At 38.8% G+C, this 22,056-nt stretch overlaps 1 protein-coding gene across 1 annotated transcript in view; it reads left to right on the top strand.

Annotated features, from left to right (window-relative positions):
• Positions 1 to 1,235: 1,235 nt before the first annotated feature.
• SLC7A2 (solute carrier family 7 member 2) overlaps positions 1,236 to 22,056 on the top strand; it is a 51,900-nt gene continuing 31,079 nt past the window's right edge. Inside the window, exon 1 of the mRNA XM_021536122.2 lies at positions 1,236 to 1,373. The gene's annotated coding sequence lies outside the window, so the exon portion shown is untranslated. The remainder of the gene's footprint in view (positions 1,374 to 22,056) is intronic.

The following is a 22,056-nucleotide window of genomic DNA, read 5'->3' on the forward strand; positions in this document are numbered from 1 at the left end:
GTATACACACCCACCCCATATATATCATACAAAAGAGATTAGCAGATCCATAGCCAAAATTTGTAAAGGTGTGTCCAAGGATTTGATGTATTCATAGAATCACACAGAGTATTCTGAGTTAGAAGGGACCCACCAGGATCATCACAGTCCAGTTCTGCACAAGACAGCTGCAAGAGTCACACCCTGTGTCTGAGACATTGTCCAAATGCATCTTGAACTCAAACAGCTGGGTGCTGTTGCCACTTCTCTGGGGAGCCTATTCCAGTGCCAAACCACCCTCTTGGTGAAATTTTTTTCCAAATATCTAACCTAAACCTCCCTTGACACAGCTTCAGGCCATTCCATCAAGTCGTGTTGGGTCACCAGAAAGAATAGGTCAGCACCTGCCCCTCTGCTATCCCTCATAAGGATGTTGAAGATTGCTATGACATCTCCTCTCAGTCTCCGCCAGGCTGAACAGACAAGTGACCTCAGCCTCTCCTCATATGCCTTCCCCTCTTAACCCTTCACCGTCTTTGTAGGCCTCCTTTGAACAACTCTCTAATAGCTTCATATTCTTCTTATATTCTGGTGCCCAAGATTGCACACAATATACTAGGTGAGGCTGCAGCAGCACAGAGCAGAGTGGGATAATCACCGCCCTGAATGAACTGGGCAAATCAGATTATAGTGTTAAAAGGAAAAGTCCTATGCAAGTAGAATATACGCAGAGTGAAAAAGATGATGACTGTAAGATTTATTCTAGCGATTCTCAATGTTAATCTTAGCAGTAGCTATTCTTAGTGTTAGAAGGAGTTTTTAAAAGATATCTGGCTGAGAGAAATTATTTGAATTATTTAGGCTGAAGAAGAAGGAGGCACAAACTCTTCAATCAAAGACAGAGCTGCCAAGTTCCAGGTATCTCAAACAAATATGACACAGCTTTTAGGAAAAGGCAGTGCTTGACAACACTAGAATGAAAAGAAGCTGCATTGTACTTGTACCCATCCCGTAGCACTTTCTGCTGCTCTCAGACAAATGTTGCCTATGATGTCTCCCGAAACATAGAAAGTGTTATCTGCTAGGACAGACAGGGTGGCTGGCTGTACCTTCGTTTCCACCACTGTCCGGAGTTTCCTTACAAAATCCCACCACACGCTTCTGAAAGGTGCGTCGGAAATCAGATCCAGCAGCGGCAAAGGGCGTTTGGGAAGCGGCCGGCCCGGGAGCAGCCTCTCCTCCTGCCCCGGCGCAAAGCCAGGGCAGGCACTCTCCCAGCCGCAAGCTCACCCCTGTGAAGCTGCAGGGAAAATTGTTTCTGAGGGCGTAGCATTCATGACACCCCGCCAGGGCTATTCACGTGCGGATCATCAAACCACTCGGGGCAAAGCAAGGTTAGAAAAGCCCGCGGTTGCTGGGAATGAGGAGTGGGAGGGCGTCGCGGGTGGGACTCCAGTGTCGCTCCCGCGGAGGTGCAGGGGGTCTGCGAGGGCGGGGGCAGCGGGGTATCGGCACAAGCTCCGGGACCGCGGTGCCGGGGCTGGCCGGCCTCCCGTCCCCGGGCCACGCTGCGGGGAGCGCGGTCTGACCCTTTTAGGGAATTCTCCCATCCGCGCTGCGCCCCCGCGAGCGGACTGCCCCGGCCACTGAAGGGAGGAGAAGAAGGAAGGGCGGGCAGGGGGTCGGCAGGGTGGGGTTTGCCCGCACGTGTGGGAAGGCCGGGCATGGGGGCTCCCCGAGGGGAGGAGCGCCCCGGCTTTGGCTGCCGGCAGAGCCCCGCCGCTGCCAGCGCAGCTCCGCGCAGCCCGCCGCCGCCGCAGGAGCCGGTCCGCGCCGCGTAAGTGGCGCCCCTCTGCCACTTCCCTTCCTCGGAGCGGGTGGGCGAGGGGTTGGGGAAACACCGCGGCTCGGACCGGGTGGGGAGGGATCCTAGATCCCAGGTCCAGCCAGGCTTGTGCGGCCGGAGGGGGGCTGGTCCCCGCCTCGCTCCAAGGAGTTATTCCTGGCGCCGGGCGGCTTGCCGGGGACAGAGGCTCGGGGCCTCTTCCCTGCCTTTTAAAGCCCGCCGCCGAAAGGGCTCTGGCGTTCCCCCGCCGGCCCTGGAGGCCGTCGCTCCGGCGCTGCGCTGCTGCGGAGCGCGGGCTGGATGCGGCACGAGTGGGGTCGGGCAGGAGGGGAAAGGCTCCGGAGCGCTCCTGGGCGGCTCGTGTGCTGGTCCTGGGGTGGCATTTGCTGCTACTGTAAAGGACTGGAGGCGACGATGGGTACCGCCCCTCCTCGGGTTCCTGACAAGCTCGCTCAAGGCACTGGCTTCGCCTGGAGGTGTGGTCCGTGCAGGTGTTACTGACCCAAAGCAGACGGGCACAGTGCAACCCCAGCTCTTCAGTGCGTTTTGGGAAGCTGGGCAAGTCTCACTTCAGTGGAGAGCCTGAAGTAGGTGTAGGTCCCTAACTGTGGTAAAACAAGTTTAGGGAATGTAAGATTGTTCCTTTCTGCCAACTTTGCACGTTTAAATCAAGAAATCTGTTTGAAGTATATATGACCCTACATATAATGCTACTGACAGCTGGAGAAAATGAGTCCATTAAAATAAGTTTTAAAATTAAGGTATCAGAAGCTGCAGAACATAATCCTTCCACTTTAAAATATTTGGTATCAGTTGAGATTTGTGATACTGTTTGGATGGTAGAGCATTATCAATCTGATGCAGAGTCTGGGTGAACTCCATTAATTTGGCTGAATTACATGAGTTTTGGGGGGTGGGGGGGGGCGGATCTCACACCACTTCAGTTCTGACAGCACATGTAGTTTCTGCTGATTTTTATGCTAGTGCTTAACACATCATTCCAGCAGCTTACCTTGAAAGGAACAGAAGTTTCCTAAAGTTTGGCCTAAGGTGTCAAAGGACTTTCTTCAAGCCTACACTCTGCTTGAAGTATATTAATACCCAGCATTATTTTACAAGCTTTCAAACTTTTTTCTTTATATTCTTCCTGTTAAAATAAAAACAAATGTATTGTGAGACATTTGGATGTTTCAGAGATGGGGGAGGTAAGACAAGGGATCATGGCACATAGAAGTTGTATATATTGAAACAAGCTGATGGTAGTTTGTTTATGCTAGAAAGACAAAATACATTCTATAAAAGTTGCTGTAGACACTGAGCAGACTCAGTACACAGTGGGTCTTGGAACACTGTGAAAAATGTTTTGAGTTCTGGTTTGTGTTACCTAATGGCATTAAAACATTGACAGTAAAAATAGGCATAATGCCTATACAAAAGCTGAGTTTATTTTCATTGACATCTATGATGTACTACGTGCCCAGACAGAAGTAGACATGGTGCCTCCTGCCCTGCTCCTGTAAGCAGATCTCCATGGCTGCAATTGATTTCATTTTACTCTGTCCCTGTCCGCACAAGTCTTCTAAACCCCAGTCCACTGGGTTCTGATACAAATTGACACAGAAATAAAACAGCCCCATAAAGACCTAAGTGGCCATATTGGTATCTTATTAAAAGTGCAGTGATGCTTTGCATGAATGGCACGCATTTTTAGTCTTGTGACACATGTTGTGATAAAGATTATTCATGCATGGAGTAATCTTCTGTCTAAGTGATGTCACTAAAATGCAACTTTGATTATTCAGATGTGGAAGAAACCTGGCACTTTGTGAAGTTTTAATACAACGAAGTTTTGATCCTGAAGCTCAATGTGTTGGCTACTGTGTGCATGCATAAATGGTCTGACCAAGGTTCCTGATCTCAGTAAAAGTGTACTCGATAAGATGAATGGCAAGGTATCTGTTTAAGCTTTGTACACAAAGATTAAATCAAAATGAGTTTCAATTTTCTTTGTAATCATAGAATGACAGGAGGTCCGGAGTTGGGAGGAACTCACAAGGATCATTGAAGTCCAATACCTGGCCCTGCACAGGACAGCCCCAAAAATCACGCCATGTGCCTGAGAGCATTGTGTTAATAAATTAATATACTTAGCACATTTTAGTTAAGGTGTAGCCAAATATGTAGAAAGCTAGCAATGCCATTTTAGTGCATATTTGTGACTTTGAAGTAGAACTTCATGGATTCATATTAGCTTTTTCCATACTAAGATATCAAAAATTATTTTATATGTTGCTGAAATTATTAAAAAGCGTACAGTATAGTAAAAAGTACTTGGAGCCATGTTTCTGTGTCTGTAAATTTTCATGTGTCTGAAAGTGTCCATCTTCCTGATACCTTTGCCATTTAGCACATGGCCCTTGATCCTTCAGTATCGTGATACAGTTCTGATTCTCAGGCTTCTCAATTCTTCATCCTTTTTATTCATTCTCCAGTTGGGGAGAACTTCATCTCACCGGTTTAGTAGCTGAGAAATTTAGTATTGGTAAGTCAGCTGTCAGGGCTCTTGGAAGCAAACAGTTGAGCTTTCAGAAAAGGACAGATGTGTCCTTTCTGCTGGGAAAAGCATTTGTATAAGTGATCTGCCACTGCAACTCCAGTGAGAGTTATAAAGGTTAGTAGTAAAAATGGCTTCTGGGACTCCTAAGCTTAGTCATAGCTGAAAATCATCCAAGATCATAGTATTATCTTGCCTGATCTCAAAATTCTTATTTATCCAAGTGGACATACTCCAAGGAAAAGATCATTTAGAAAGGCACTGAATCTTGTCTTCACGAGTTCCTGCATCAGATTGCATGTGTGTGGAATGAGAGATTTCTGAATGGATGTATGACACTGATGGGAAATGTGACTGACCACAGGATGATTTCAGAACATCTTGTTCTACACACAACTGGAGAAAAAATTACCTCATATAAAACATTCTGGTTGCAAGATGATTGTTAAGGTCTCTTAATGACAATATATGATCTACAGCAGGTACATATCCCTCATTCTCACTTGACTATGAACTGAACCCCTGTAGAAGTGAGCCTGGGCAGGTTGTGACAGTCTAAAAAATTGATAGTTTAATGGCTGGTGTTGAGTCTGTGTTTATTGAGAGTGGAAAGGTGCTACTGGGATAGCATACATAGACAACTGTCATGTATATCTTTCCTTTACTGTGGTGGTAAAAATTCTGTCCTAGACTACATGGACTCCAAGTATATGTGTGATGCTTGTGAATATATGTAAGCAGCCCTCCAATATCTGTTATGAAGAATTAATCAACAAAGTGGAGTAGAACATTTGATGGTTCAACTTAATAACAGAGGTCCTCACAAATAAAATGTATCTCCATTCACATGTTGTAAAGTTAATAGAATCTCTAAGACAAATGGAGCCTCTCAAAATTTTGCCCAGACAGCAATGAACTTTTGAATGGTATGGAATAGTAATGCCAGAGCTCTGATGACAACTATCTGCTCTAGTTTGGGTTATGGCTTCTAGAAACATTATCTAAAGCTAATTTACATAAAAATCCAGGCCATAGGATGAATTCCACAACACTTACTTTGGAAGAGTATAGTCTCTCATTAGTGTCTGAATGGTAGCATGTGTCTGACAAATAATAGTAAACCAGCCACACAGGGAAAAAATGGGGGAAGCAATCATACATAAACCATCATGTTATCATCAGGATTGTTCACTGGCTCTGGCTTTTCCCTTCCACTTTTGCAGTTACCTTTTCCTACCACACCCAGTAGTTAATGAAGGTGACCCAAAAGACCTCCATGCAGTTGCTGGAGAGAGGTGGGTTTTGGTGCTCTCTGTTCCCTGTGACAGCTCATTGGAAATGCAGTGGAGTGCACACAACATCTGCTGTTTCTGATAAATAATCAAAACAGGCAGATTCGATGTTGGTGGTTCGGTGTTATGCTGCAGTTCCCTCTATCACTAATAGCAGGGTAGTTTTGCCTCTTTGTGATGATAACATCAGTTTTCAGAGTTTTCTTGCATCGTTCTACTAAATAACCTCATTTCTGAAAATTATGCTGTCAGATGTACTACAAGAAGGGGATGATTGCATTAATTCAATTAACTAGATACTAGAATTTTTGTGAATTTATCTGTTGTAGCAAGGTAACAAAATGTAGAAAGGTGTCAACTGGCAAAATGCAAATAAACTTTTGCAGGGAACTAGCTTAACTAGTGAACATTTGCCAGTTGGGATTGGACTGAAGGAAAAGACAAACTGTACCAAGTGAGTTTGCCAGATTTTTCTTCCATCGTCTGTATTTAATATACAAATTTACTCCACCTGTGCTTTTTGCTTTCCAGAATATATTTCTTAGAGAAACGTATGGAATAAATTTATTATTGCTTTAAGGAACATTATGCTTTAGGTGACCTTTTTAGGGGAGGGAGTTGGATACAGTGCAATATAATCTTAATTTCCTTTACTGTAGTAACAGTGAATGATGTGGATAAGCTGTTCTATAGCTCTGTGAATTCATGTGGCTAATCTCTGCTCCTTGCCCATTTTGAGGTTAGCTATTCTTTGCCTGGAGTTGTATTGCAAGCTGCTTGACAGCATGGGAAAGCGATTCTGCATATTTTATTTTGTTTGTGCAGTACCATGCACATCATGGTTATGGAATAAATAATAATTGAAACAGAATTTGGAAAGGATTATTATTGCCCTTTTTTCAGTTTCCTTAGACTGAGAAACATCTCCATATTATTTAAGGAAATGGAAACATTTGGATATTGCACAGATATCTGTTTAGTCCTGCGAGGGCCTAAATTAATTCCTCTGAATACACTGTTTATTAATTATTTGGTCTGATATTGATTTTATTTTGCCCTCAAATATTTTTGCATTATCATGCAGTTGAGAGAAAACGATAGGATGTGACTTGCCAGGAAGTACTTTCAGCACTGTGAATTAGATGAAAGTCTTGTGGATATATAGTATTAGCATGCATGTGTGATTCTTTTCAAAGGTACAGTGCTTCAGTGTGCTTTTTGGAGCCATTAGTTTAGATGAGTAGGCAGGATTTTTGATCCTTGTAATGACAGTCTAACTTTAAAGTAGTGGTAAGTCTTTGAGTACAATCACTTTCAGAATTTAGTTGCTCTGTTCTTGCTGCAAGGATTTGAAGGTAGAGAGAACCTTTTAGGGTAGTACTGAAGAAGTATAATGAAACATCAGGTTTGTTATGTGCAATAATATGAACATAGTAATTTACGTGTTCTGTGGTTGTTGTTTTACCTCAGTAATATGTTTTTAGAAAATCTTGGTGCCTTATCTCTATACACTGTTTGCTAACCTGTGCCTACCCTCTTTCTTTACAAAGATTCAAGGAGGGGCCCTGGGCACTTTTTGATAAAGAGGGGCTGTTCTACAGGCATAACAAGGTCTCATCCTGAGTGAAGAGGGAAGTCCCAAGCTGGAGGCATCCTTTAGGCCTGTTTGTAGAAGGTGACTTTTACATCTATGAATTTGGCTTTTTTAAAAAATAAATATTTTTCAAGTAGGCATGAGTATGCACTAGGTAAATTGCTATGCTGGCAAACTAGTAAGAGAAAAATTGCACTTACCTCAAACCAGATCAGTAAAAAGATTCAATATTAAAAATTCAAATATTTGAATTACCAAGAAGTACATGGGGCTTGGTTAGAAATACGATGAAATTTGCAATTATAGTGTTCACTGTCAGATTGTTTATTAAAACACCATCTATGGGAAGACTTCCTATTGAATATAATAGACCTGCTTGGAGGTTTTCATTGTTTTAAGGTAGTTTGTGTACCTGCCCTTGCCATCTTTGACCAGTATCTTATCATTTCTATTTGTTTTATTCAGTGACCCGAACCCAAATTGGCCAGAATAGTTACTATTAAAAATATTAAAATATCTCCCAAGGAAGCCTCAAACATGAGTTTTTGTTCCTTATATTCTCAGAGTGCTGTTTTTGCTGTTTCTCGGATTCTTTTTTCAGTGCAGTAAAGACTCCTATACTTCATGTTTACATCAGTTTGTACAGAATAACTTAATGGTTTTCTGCTCAGGGAAATACATGGTTTGTGCCACACAGCATCTAGGAAAATAATGAGAGACTATTGGAGGTGGAGCAGTGGCAAACTGGTGTTATGCCAGTTATGTGAGAAAAAAAGAATACTATGAGGTTCCCTCTGGTAGTTTGTAGCTGAAGATGAGATGCTGCATAGAGAAGCAATGATGATTCACATGGTGTGTGCTCCTCAGAATTTGAGCAGGTTTCTTCAAGACCTGTGGTAGATCCAGATCACTCAAGAGCTCTAGGTTTTCAGTCATATTCTGCATAAATTCTTGTGCTGCATAGAACGTATGTTATGAACCATATCAGGTCTTTGGAAAATTGCAGGAAAATTAAATGTATTATAAGTAGAACATTCAGTGCTGGCTTGCTTACAGAACACTAGGAAGAAGATCTTACTTCATGGTCTTTGGTTTTACTCTTGCTGACCTGACAATAAAATAAATAGGTTACAACAATCCCACAATGGACACCAAAATTATTTAACTGCATACTTTTGACACCAAAAGTATTTAAATACATACTTCTGCAGGAATGACATGTTCATAAGTATGTTTTATATGGAAAGTGTTCTGACTTCACAATTGATGTGTTCTCTCTTTCTTTCTTTCTTAAGTATATTTTATTATCTAAAAAAAATACAGAGTTAAAAATTGCTTGCCTAATTAGCAACAATAACTATTTTATTTTGCTGAAGTGCATGACAGTCCCACCAGAACTTGAGTTCATGGGTGCTCTAGGCCAAGACCATCAGGCAGACTAATCAGTGATCTTCCACTGCTCTCCCCAAACACACATACTCCCACAAATCATACATTCTGATTTTACAGCTTATTTTTATTGTATGTTTGCCAATTACAATATGATATTAATACATTACTTTCCTACTAGCCTTACTTTTTGTTCATTTCTCCACATTTTCTTGGTTTTTCCTGCTCTCTTTTGAATGCCCAGCCTCTGAAACTGTATAATCTTTTTCTGGGGATTATGTCAACCAGCTATTGTTGAAACACCTTTAGATTTTTGAGGCAATTACTATATGTTTTCAGGAATTAAAAAGTAGATGTTTGTGTGTCATTTGGAGAAATCCCATTTGTCCCATGAAAATGCAACTTTCGTCATCATAGTAGAGCCTGGTGTTGAAAAATACAATGTGCTAGCAATTTATCATTTGCTATGAGGTGTTCTGGTAGAATGAATGTCTTAGAGCAATGAGGGATTAATTGTGTGGATTTTGCATGGTAGAGAGAGAAGAGAGGGAAAAATCAGCCCTGTAATGTGCTTTCTCTAAGTGAAGGAAATCTATTCTAATTGTCTCAATATTTATTCCTTAGTGGAACAGTGCTTCTGAGTGTCTGGTCCAGAATGTTTTGCAGTCTCCCATGCAATGTCCAGCTCTTAGAAACAATTTATTAGACTGTTTTAATTTATTTTTATGCATGTGTTTTATTTTGAAGTAATTAGTTTCAACATCAGACTTAATAACCCTGTTTTGCATTTCTCATTGTCCCAGTTACAAACATCTATAAACCTTCATTCAATTTTACAGTACTCTACAAAGTCTTCTATGGTGTTTAATTGCCTATATACTCCACTTCATTAGTTGTCTAAGCAAATAATTTTGGAGTTGTATTAAATAAGAGGGTTTTTTTTCCTATTTGACAGCTTTTCTGTCCTGTATGGTAACAGATGGGTTGCACTTAGTTCAATGAAGCAGATGCAAAATGAGCAGAATTTGCAGTTAAATACTGTTTATGTTGCATTTTTATTCACACACAATAAAGTCAGCTTACTGATTATGTAAAGTGAATGTTTACACTCTTTCATTGAAATTAATTAAAATGTATCCACCATTCTCTGTGAAACAAGTAGTTTTCCGGGCCTGGTTGGGCTCATGGGTACAATTTGTACATTTCTTACTGAAGCAGTGTCAGCATAAGAAACTCTTATGTTGTGCTCCAGGTTGTTATCTCTTGTTCAAGCTCCTGTAACCCTCCCTCTGTGCTTGCACAGCTGCTTGTGGTTCTGTGCAGTGAACTGGATTAAGAAACATTAATTTTTTTTTTTCTTGGGATGCTTTTGATTGAGGATCAGTTCCCTATTCCAGTTGGAATGGCCACACACATGGCTGTGCAGCCACAGCTAAGGAACAGACACAGAGGAGAGAACAAAGTGAGTAATGTGAACTGCTTCAGTTGTACCACCATTGGAAGAAACTATTTAACATGTTCCACACAGCTGTAAAGCATAATGTAATTTCTCTTACGCCCTCTGATTTTTGTTTTCATTTCCTTTTAGACCATCTTTGTCACTGAAGAAAGCATTAGTTGAAAAACTTTGACCATGACAGTGGTATCACTCAAACTTTAGAAGTAAGTTTTGGCATTTAGAATCATTCTTTTCCTGCAACAAAGGAAGTCTTGTAGAACTCAGTTCCATAGTTTTGTTCCTTTGGACTGGAATTAAAGAAACTAATAACTTTTCAAACAAGAAGATGTCACTTATCAAGTGCATTTTTAGTGATAATCTTCTAGACTGGCTTGGTGAATGACTTGTATGTGAAATGTTCTGAGTGAAGAATTTTGGATAGTTTTTACTTTTAATCTAACTGTAGCTCCTGTATTGCATATTTGACGTGTTTCTGATCTCTGTCTGAAAATATAGAGAATATTTTCATAGGAACCAGTGAAATTACCAAAATGGCAAACGATCTTTCCTCTTCCCTCCCCATCCCAAACACTATCTCAACTCTCATTTGCATTTATTATTAGACTATTATAAGCTATCAGAATTACTTTAAAAAATTATTCAAAATTTTTTTCTTGTGCTCTTTCATGAAAACAGGCATATTTGTCCAAACGCTTATGTAATGACTGGTACAAATTACTCCTGTAATTTGGTGAGTTTGATACGTGTCTTCCTTTAATCTTCATAAAGAACATTGAAATACAGTATTTTAGCCTGGCTGAAACCTAGCTAATAGAAGTGTGGGTTTCAGTGTTCCATATGCTTTCTAAGGATTTGATAACAGGCATTGCTGATAGTGCATAGACAGTGAGTTGTCTTAATTGCAGCTGTTTGCAAATAGCAGAAAGCCAGAAGAAGAGTTCCCTTGAGTGGTGGCTGGAAAGAAACCTGGAACTGTAAATGAAGAAGCTCTCCTGGTACTTTGATTCCTTCTATGTTCAGGGAAACAGGACTCTGGAAACACAGAGCAGGGCATCTGACATATGTGACTTTGAATTTCATCACCTTGCTGGAGGAGACTACAAACTCTGGAAAACATCATCTGAGTTGAAAGGGAAAGTCAGAATAGTTGGAGACACACTTCCAAGTATCGTCTTTGATAGTAAACACCCCCTTGAAAACACATCCAAAGGCTGAAGGAAGACCTGAAATGGTGGTATAAAGCAACTTTATTCACAATGCTGCTTCTGTCATGTTATCCTGGACAGCTAGCATGGCTGCTGGCTTGAGTGTGGAATACTTTTGCATTTCTCTTAGCAAACTTAGAAAGCAGTGCTTCAGGAACCACAACAAATAAGTCTCCCCAAAACTAACCTGGGAAATAAATCTGTGAATTGGATAGGCTGTGGAAGTTGTTTCCCTCTATATGAAACTTAGACAGGGAACTTGCATAAAGCTGAATATTTTACCGTAGATTTCTGCTCTGGAGGCCTAAGAAGGGAAAAATTGGATTGCCTCATCAGAAATACTGCAGTCCTTGACATTAATATTTTTTGTGATTGATACCGTTCTGCTGAAATGTATTTGGCTTGGTTCAGTATTGCTGATAAATTGGGTAGATCACTGGGCAGAAGGGAAAGATAAGGTTCTGACAATAGATTCTGAAGTAGGAGACATCACAAGAAATATGTTTTTTTGCCTGAAGAGGTGAAACTTGGTATTGTAGTGGCCTTTAAGAAATGGAGAAGTGGGATATGCTTCAAACCAAGAAGAGAGAAACAACAGAGTTAAAATCCCACTCCCAAAGTTGCAAAATGTGAAACAGTACTGTTCAAACTGATGCTTCAGAATATGGTCCCACAGCAGGCTGCACCATGAGGAGTGGTTGTGTGTGTCTTCAGGCTTGTACAGTGTAGCTTGCTTTTGGGTGGTGGGAAGAAGGTACTGCCTGTATGCCTGCCACAGCCTTTTTGTTATACTGAGGCATATACTGTGTACTAAAAAAGCATATACTAAGCCCTGTGAACCAGGTGGAGAGTTACCAATAAGAAATTTATAACTGAAAGGAAGGGGAAGAAATCTGCTTTGTATGGATTTAGATGTATGAGCAGTATACTTCCTACTTGAATTCCAAGTTCATATATTAAGACCATCTCAGCATGTGGTGGGGATGAGATTTCATAATGGTCTTCTCCAGAAACTGTAGAAACAGAAGTCTGAGATAACAAAGTAAATAAACCCCTCCTATACGAATGCAGCCTCTGTAGATTGCTGTCCTTGTCTTTCTTACCTGCTTTTTCCTACAGTTCAGAGTGAAATAAGAGTATGCACACTGAAAATAAGGCATACAGAAAAATAACTTAGGCTGTGTTTTCTTATAAATAAAGCAGAACTAATAATGCCTGTATTATTTCTGTAGTATCCTTGATATGCTTTTTGTATTTCAGATCGAGTAATTTATAGTCAGAGATTCATTTGGCCTTCCCATCAGTGAATGCCACATCAGGGTGCAGGGTGTGGCGTCAGTATTCAATTAATTTCACAGAACTTGGAATGGAATAAGACTTAAAGTAACTTTTGTAACCATTACATTCTAAATATCTCTATTCTCTTAAGATGTACCAGTAATGCTGTGTACCGAACAACTGAATTGTCCAAGTTTACTTAAAATGGAGTTGTCTTTTGCATGTGTTCCTACCAGAGATGGAGTCAGATTTTACACATTGTTTTGAGTAATTCATCATCAATACTGCTGCAGTGTTACATTCTAGACTTTACTCTTGCAATTCAGACTGTTGTGGCCTTTCTTGAGAATAATCTTGTCCTTACTTGGAGTTAAGGTTGCACCAAGAAGAGTTGAAATATTTAAGTCTTGCCTACAGTAGTTAATCCTTCTCCATGTGTACCCTGCAATAGTGCTAGTACAGGAACATGTGCTGCTCTGTAGTAAATTGTATCAGGAAATCAATCTGGTTAAAAATTGATTTAGTACCTGCCAAGTGTTTTTCCATCCCCCAGTTTAATTTACTTTTTGCACCACAGAAATGTTTACATCAGTCCAAGGGAAGAATGCCAGAGCGAGCATCAGGTTAGGGTACACCACTTATTTTGGTGGAAATGCTGGCTTTTAATTTTAAAAATGCTGAGGTTTTAGTTCCAGCTGTGCTATTGCTGCTGATGAAGCAATGGCAGCAGAGAGCTTAACTGTGATTGATAAGCACCTTTGTATTCAGGTGGGTTGCGGACTAGCCTGTGACTGTTGCACCTGAGCGTTCAGTGCTATCTGCGTGCAGTGGCAGTGTCTACTTCAGCAACTGGTGCAGCTCTGCAGGAATGAAGCTGCAGAGGAAAACTTTGGATGCCACTTATGTTTTGCAATGTGTGGGACAGTTTGGAGGATTTCAGGTTAGTTTTTGTCTGGTCCAACAGGCTGAATTTCCATTACTGTTTGGAGTGTACTTTGTTGCTATTCTGGAATACATCTCCAAATTCCCTTTCATACAAAAGGATGCCTTGGGATTGTTCTATGGAGTGAGCCAAGGCAGGTGAATTGTCTGGATGACAGGGAAAATATCTTTGAAAATATGCATCTGAGCAAAAAATGCCAGTGTAAACATACCAAGGGTAACCTGGCTCTGCCTGTAGATGCTGCAGTCAGACAGTTGTTCTGTGGTATCTCAGTGGAGTTTCTGTTATTGTACAGGACTCTCCCATTCTTTCTGATTCCAGTTTAAAACTTGTTTTGGTGACAGTTCAGCAGCTGGTCCCACTTTGATCTCCAAGCTCTGAGACTGATGCATTCATTCACTCTTCGTTGGTAGTAATGGTCAGAAAAAGAGATATTTTCCAGCACATTTTACCATCCATCTCTATCTACCTTGGCAGTATTCTATGCAAATTCAGCTACATATGACAACATGAAATTTAAAACAAATACAAGGCTTTTGATTGGATTGTTCTTGGTTTGCACATGTAGTACCCAAATTTAGTACCCAAAGAAGGGAATTTCTTATTCCAGACTGACTGTGGATCTTCCACTGATGGAAACATGGAATCATAGAATACCAGTTTGGAAGGGTCATCAAGGATTATCTGGTCCAATCTTTCTTAGCAAAAGCACAGTCTAGACAAGATGCACCCCATGAAGCTGAATCTTAAAAACTACCCAATGCTCGGGGAACCATTTCTCTGGGGAAGTTATTCCAATGGCTGAATATTCCTGTGAAAAATTTTTCCTCCTGTGTCTAACTGAAATCTCCCCAGGAACAAATTGTACCCCTTACCCTTGTGACTCCATGTAGAAAGGGAGTATCCACCTTCATGAAAGTTTGCCAAAAAGAGGGAGGTGTAAAGACAGTTCTTGAGTGTTTTGCATTTGCTGTGTAAAGGAAAATGTTGAATCTGAATAATCTAAAAAGCACCAATGAAATAAATTTGGATGTATATATGGCAGATGAACTGTACTGACTGTTTCCATTCTTATTCTTCTTTGGTCTTGTTTGACCAGCAGTAGCTACACTGGAGCTTCTTGGTATTTTGACAGTCAAGCATATTCATTGTGCATCTGTAGGAAGACAGATGAACCTGCCAACGGAAGCACACTTCACTGCTTAACTCTACTTTTCTCATGTTATCTTTTTTTTTTTTAAGATTATGCTCTAAGCCCTTGATTCTTAGCTGAGTATTACTGCAGTATGAATAAATGCAGAGGTATTTTTTATCTTAGCACAATTGAAAAGTTTTTTGTTTCACTAACTGGGGCTCAAAGTATATTTATAGAGAGAATTGTGCCATGTAGCTACAATCTGTAGGAAATTCAAGTTCTTTTATGACAAAGCCCTAATTTTGAAGGGATTTCAGTCTTTTTGGTTTTGCATAAATTGGAATTTTTGGATTGAGCATTAAGAATTAAGTATTTTCTTTTACTTTTTAAATTAAATAAATCCTGAGTCTTTCTTTTCTTCCTGTTCTGGAGTTTAAATATCTTGGCATCAGTGTTTAAAAAAGTTTTAGTTAAACCAGTTTTGGAAAATAGTTTGGCAGGCCACAGTGGAGTAAAGCCAAAGTGTGTTAGAAGTAAGTTTTAAAACCTAATTGTAAGCTAAAATTATAGGTATAGTGGGGGAGAGTGATGTGCAACTAAAAAAAAAGTATTTGGCTCTTCCCTCACCTCCTTTTTTCTTCTTTCTCCAATTAGTCAAGCTGTGCTAGACTGCTGGAAACAGTATTCTAACTTCTCATGGAACCTACATTTCTTCTTCCTGATCCTCAATGAGTGTAGACAGGAAATAACATAGTTAAGTAGTTCTTTGAAAAGTAGCTTATTTTTCATATAATCATATCATATCATCACATCATATCATATCATATCATCATATCATATCATCATATCATATCAATCATATAATATCAATCATATATCATATAATAGCATATCATATATAATATAATATCATATCACCTCAAATCATATCATCATTAGGTAAAATTTCACATGCCTTAAAAATTAAGTTGTGTAGAGTCTATAGCACTGGAGATAACTGACCTTTTTCTTTGCTACATCATTTCTTGCAAAATTGAAGCAAAGGCCATTTCCATTTCCCTTGATACTTTCCAGTGTTGCACAAACACAGCTACTTTCAAATGCTTTAGTTTATCTGCTGTTGACTTTAGAAGTACAATTTGTAATGTGATGGAATGAGTGCAGGATATTACTTGTAAAGTTTGCATAAAATGGATTGTGCATCTTTTTTTCCCACAGTGAAAATGTCTAGACTCTTCAGAACCTTTTAAAGCTGTTACCCAGACAAATTAGTTCCATGAATTTGAGTCACATCAACCTCAAGAATTATACAAATAAATGGGGTCACCAAATCATTTTACTGTTAGTAATAATACAAAACTCTTTTTAAAATCAGTAAAGCTGACAGAAAATTGCTTATCAGATACAGCCCAACCTTTGTTTTTTTGTTTTTGTTTTTGGTTTTTGTTTGTTTGTTTGTTTGTTTGTTTGTTTGTTTGTTTTTGGTTGGGTATTTTTAGAAGATTTTCTGTTAATCTAAGTTAAAAATATTTCCCCTAAGAGTGGACATTCTGTTGCATATCTTTTTGGCTGTGTCTGTGCATTGCTAAATTGTATTAAGCATAGATGATATATGTCATAAGAAATAATTGGTGGCTAACATCTGATGGCCAGCCTAAGAGTAGAAGTTCATGTATTACCCAGTTATATTCTTAGGGAGATGTTAAATTCATTTTGGAGAAGTAGTGATGTCATAACCTTTATAGTCAGTATCTCCTTTTTGATCTTTTATATTGTTCCAAAATTCATACCAATGCCAAAAATTAACTCCTCCTTATCCATAACTAATCATCTGGTTTTGATTGCACTTTTCAAATAGCCTTTGATCCAGCATGTGCTTTCTTTGTGTGCCATATACTCAAACTTACCAGTTTGATAAATTTTGAACCAACAAATCCTCTGAACACAGCTTACATTAATTTAGAATTCATCTCCTTGTTTTTACACAAGCTCTAACGAACGTGCTTTGTTTTACATCCAAGCAGGTCAAACTGTGAACATTATTTTGTTTGGTCTTTTGTCTTTTGTGGAAGGAAGGGGAGAAGAAGAGAAGAAATGTGAATAAATTGAGTTAAACTAAGTTTAGGAAGAGCCAGACTCACAGTTTAAACAAATTCCCCATCGGAATGATATTTTCATGCTCCGTTTATGTGTTGTATTTGAAGACAATCTGTTAGCAGAACATAACTTTAATGATATGGAATAGCTTTCTGAGAGGGTTTTCTTTTCAGAGTTTGTATTATAGAATTAGGAAAAAGTAGAATCAAAGGAAACATGGAATTACTTTTAATTCTGAAGAAGTCGTGGCATGTCATCACATCATTTATTCCAGTGTATATTTTATGTTGATAGGCATGAAATTGTAAAGTATCTGCTTTCTCAGATTCATTTGCTACTCTTCTGGATGATTTATGTCTAGGTCATGACAAAATTTCTAATGTCACACACTCATATAACTATCATCAGAGAGCAAAGTTATAAATAAAATTTTTAAAAGAGTTTGTTTTTTTTTTTTCTGAAGGAGTAGCTGTCTTTGATCTGGTTGATCTCTGGGCTCAGTAGCTCTACTGACTTTTTCTTGTTTTCTCATGTTTTAGCCTAATAGCTGTCACTAGTTTTATATGAATAATTGCAGTCCAGTGCAGACTCCACCAATGTCTTTCAAGAGTAAACCTATTTTTTCTGCTCTGGACAATTCATCCATTTGCTGTTGGCCTGCCCTGAACACCCTTTCAGAAGTGTGCCTGGCCATCACACAGTTGCCTGCTGTTTGTGGTGGGTTTTGTAATTTCCATCCAAAAAAACCCCCACAGTCTTTAAGGCCTCTTTTGGGGATAATTGATCAGTTCTAATGATTTGGAGTTTGTTTTAATTTTTTTATTCCATTTCTCTTTGCAACTGTTGGGAATTTCAGAGTAAGTGAAATGTGTCTATCTGTACCCTTGTGAAGTTTTATCTTTCCTGCTCAGGATATTACCTAGCTAATAGTGCACATGTAAAATGAGTTGTCTTGAAAATTTCAGAAGAAATACCTATTTATGGTGCATGGCTAGAAGAACAGCATTTTTCTTTTTCAGACTTGTACTCTCAATTTTCAAAAATTTCTCTCAACATTACATCAGCAAGAGACTGTAAAGTGTTATCTCCAGTTCATCTTTCTGGATAACCAGGGTGAGGTTGGATGGCTGCTTGTGCTACTGGAGAGTTACACACGAGGAGGTAGACCATCTACCATCATGTAGAGGTAAAGTAATTGCATATGTTTTGAACACAACAGGCAGGCTGCTATGGCAGTTTCCTTAAGTATCTTCAGTGCTGAAGGAAAGCACCAGATTTCATTGATTTTTGTGTTCTTTTTAAAAGTTTTGTGCATGCAGAGTTTGGATATAGAGAGGAACTTTGACTTCAGGGAATAAATCCCTGCCTAAATCAGAAGAAGATGACAATTCCAGGTGAGTCACCTGGATTTTCTTCAAGGCTGATTTCTTACCTCTTGTTCTAGCCAGAAATTCTGCTATGTATATAATCATAGATTTCAAAGACTATATTTGGCTAGCACAAAAAAAACATATCCAATATGCACCACTGAAACTTTGCTAGGAAGTACATAGCTGCTTTTAATCCAGAAAATTGCAAGGAGATTTTTGTCCTTCATATCAATTTATCTAGACCTAAAACTCCTGCCTTGGATTTCCAAACTTCCATCCTATTTTGTTACTTCAATTAGAGCTTGTTATTTGTCTTTTAAGTATACCGGATTGATAGCATTTAACAAGGACATTTTTGTCCAAATGGTTTATCACAGACCAAATGAAAGAATCATGCTGTTACTAATGGATGATGCATGGACTAGTAATTGCTTCATTTTTCTTCTTGTTTCCCCCCTCTTTACCAAAAAATTGATAGATAATGTTTTAGGTAGTTAAGTAACAGATGTTGAACTCTAGATGGTTTGTTTGAGAAGGCTACATAATATTTGTGAAACTGGAGGTATTTTGGTGTTCTGAATTACTATTTTTAGATTTCAGTGGAAAAATGCTGAAGAACAGCAGTGATTTTCCTTCTGTTATCATCAAAGTATTTCTAAATTGTTTTTCTTCTAAACATTAGAATTATGTTAGGGGTTCTTTTGAGCCAAAATAAACAATTTTTACTATATAACTAGACACAATTTAAAACATTTTCAAGAATATTTTCATAGTGGAGCAATTACTGTATCTTAGTATATTCCTGTCTGATGAATCATGATTGAAGTAGGCAGAAAATAATGAAAATTTGAACCTAGTATGTATATGAAATGTGGAAAAAGGTCAAAAAAACAGGGAAATAAAGGAAAGTAGCTGGAAGTTACGGGAGTCTAATCACAGGGAACATTTGGTTCTTCTTAAGCATGTTCAGCTGCTGGAAATTGAGATGCATGAGATATGCATGTGCATTGCTGCCTAAGTTTCTAGGGACAGAAATAAAGAGCAGTAGTTTGACAAATGCGTGCCAAAGTGGCATTTTCTGAAGGCAAATAAAGCTATACATAGGTGAGAAAGGGTCTTAGCCAAGATATTCTTGCTGATGTGTTGATTATCATTGAAACTAGCTAAGATTTTTTTTTTTAGATTAGGCATGAAGGATTTGACATTTATTATAATAATTTTGTGTAATAGAATTAATTTCTGAGTATCTGTTGCTAATGTAGAACAATTAAAGCTTCATGTTTTTATAGTGTTTCCATGAGGAATATGTACTTACTCTTCATGCCAAATTTTTTTGCACTGTGAAAACCTGTCATTTACAGGTGGTACTAACCAATGGTCAGGTTCAATAAAAATTAGTAGGCTGGTGAAATATTCCATCTAGTACTAGTAAGGGAAGTAGTGGCATTTTGAAATCAGAAGTAATTTCTATGACATTTTCCATGCAGTATTTTACCCCAAAGGGTTGTATTCTGTCAGAAGCTTAAAATGAGATGTCTGATCTTTCCTGCATCCAATTTCCTAGACCATTGCATTTCAGCTAGTAGCTTGTTCTCTGGGTTTGGCCCTTGAGACAGTGGTTCTGTCCTGGCTTCCTATTTCTCTTGGGGCAGGTAAGGAATGGGTTGTGTCCTTTGCTCACACAGGTAGCCAGAACTCAATTTGCTGTTGCTGCTTCCAGAGCTCATGAGAAGAAAGTGAGCAAGCAGAACACCTTTACTCCAAAACTGAGATCCAGCCATAATAAAAGTATCTTTTTGCATAGTAGGAACTAGGAAATAATGTAGTTTGCACTTATGAATACACACAAAGCCACGTACACACAACATATGTGGCAGGATATCTCCTTGGTGACAGCTGCTCTACTTCTTCAAGTGTCTGGACTTCTGAGGGCCTGACTTATGCATTTGGAGTAGTTTTTTTTAAGCAAATATATTCAGCTGTATTAGGATTTAGCATTCTATGGGATTTTCCCCACAACTTATTCACAGGGTGGCTGAGGATGAGGCTAATTTTTGTATTGATTTAGAAAAAGTCATTGATTTAGGAATAAATAAGGGGAGAAATACCTTGTTTCACTTAAATAACTGAAAGATAAGAAAAGAATATATGAAGACATATAATATATGAGACAAGTTGGTAACTAAATGGGCTTGATGTTGTGTATTGCTTATGTTCAGTACATCTTAGGAGAGAATGTGTGAGGAAATGATCTGTGTGATTTCCCCTGACCTTTTCAGTCTGATGTTGGTCATGCCATTCAAGATCATTAGATGTGGCAAGGGAAGAAAGTTACTGAGGGGAGGAGGTGGTATAGAATGTTTATTGAGATGCTTTAAAAACATATACATTTATAGGACCTTCTGTTGCCACAACAAAATAAAATTGGAAAACTGTGTCCCAACAATTTCCTATTTGCTATGTGACACAAATTACCCTGAAAACACATTTGCTAATATTTAACTGCTGCATCACCAGTTAGTATTGCAAGTACATTACTACAGACAACATTCTTTTGGTTTGTTCCTCTGGGCTATTTGGTAGTCAACAAAGTAACTTCATAGGTAGAGTAAATGCAATTTAATGCTCAAATGACTTTTGATTTTATAAATAGAACTGCCTCCTGGAAAAACTGTGGAACTGCTAAACCGTTTGCTTTTTCAATACCTCCAGATGATTTATGGTGAAGATAAAGTTGCAAGTAAAGAACTATTGTGCTGGCTGGCTGGGAGTACAGAAACACACATGAACACCTGAGTTGGATTTTCTCTCAAATGTTTGTGTTATTCTGTGTGTTATTTATTATTTGCAGAGCACTCATTGCTTTATGAACTAGCACTTGTGCTTCTTCAATGCTCTGCTGAAATGATTCTCCTGTTATTGTTGAATGTGGATTAATTCTAAGAGGTCCGGTTTCTTCAGGCAGACTTGCCAATGTTTTGGTCTTTATATGTTACGTCAAATCTGCATGGATCTGAAAGCACACCTTCATCACAATTATGCAAGTGTCATGCATAGCTGTGATGATTAAAATACAATAGATACTTCTTTCTTAATAGAAGTTCATAGAGGGTTTTTGATGTACCCTCAGAAGATACTGAACAGGGGCTTGCAGACTGCAGTGCTCTGTTATGTTACATCATGGAGCTCTGCAGCCTGTTCAGGCTCTCTGGAAAGCCTGGTTAGGGTCACTTGCTGTACCTATTGCTAGCTGCCCTGGAAATCTGTGAGCAAGATCTCAGTGGGCAACTATTGAGGGCAGTACTGGTTTTTGCTGTGTTTTGAAATCTTGGTCATGTTCTACTTGTGAGATGTTATATGCAGTCAAGCTGTTTATTGACTTGCTTAAAAAATACTGAGAAATTTTAAAGTCTTTCCAAAAAATTACCCAGTTAAAGGTTGTAATGTTATTCAAGCTCTGTTCCTGATGCATTAAAATGTAGTGGTGCTATTTAAAGACAAGAATGAAAAGGCAATGCTCTGGCATTAGTTAGCTCAGTTATAAATCATGTTAGATGTTTGGATTTATATGATCTTGATATGTACAGTATATATTGAGAATGTCTGTCTAGAGTATCCACATTTAATGTCAAAGGGCTCTGTAACAGGGTTGCTCTAGTGACTTTGCAGGGACTTACTGTTTTGGAGATTTCATATTTCAAATAAGTGGTGTTTGATTTTGCAGGGTGCAGAAAGTACACCCCCAGGAATCTGGGGGTGGTTTTAACAGCAGTAACTTCAGACCACAGAATGCTGTTTAATGCTTCTGGGATTAAGCATTGCAGATGCAGCTTATTTATATTGTGTAAACTAACCCTTTCTGTTTATGTTGTTTTGTATTGTTCTGATGTATAAACCTAAAATAAATCATGGCAG

The sequence above is a fragment of the Lonchura striata genome, chromosome 4, assembly GCF_046129695.1.
Source record: "Lonchura striata isolate bLonStr1 chromosome 4, bLonStr1.mat, whole genome shotgun sequence".
NCBI lineage: Eukaryota > Metazoa > Chordata > Aves > Passeriformes > Estrildidae > Lonchura > Lonchura striata.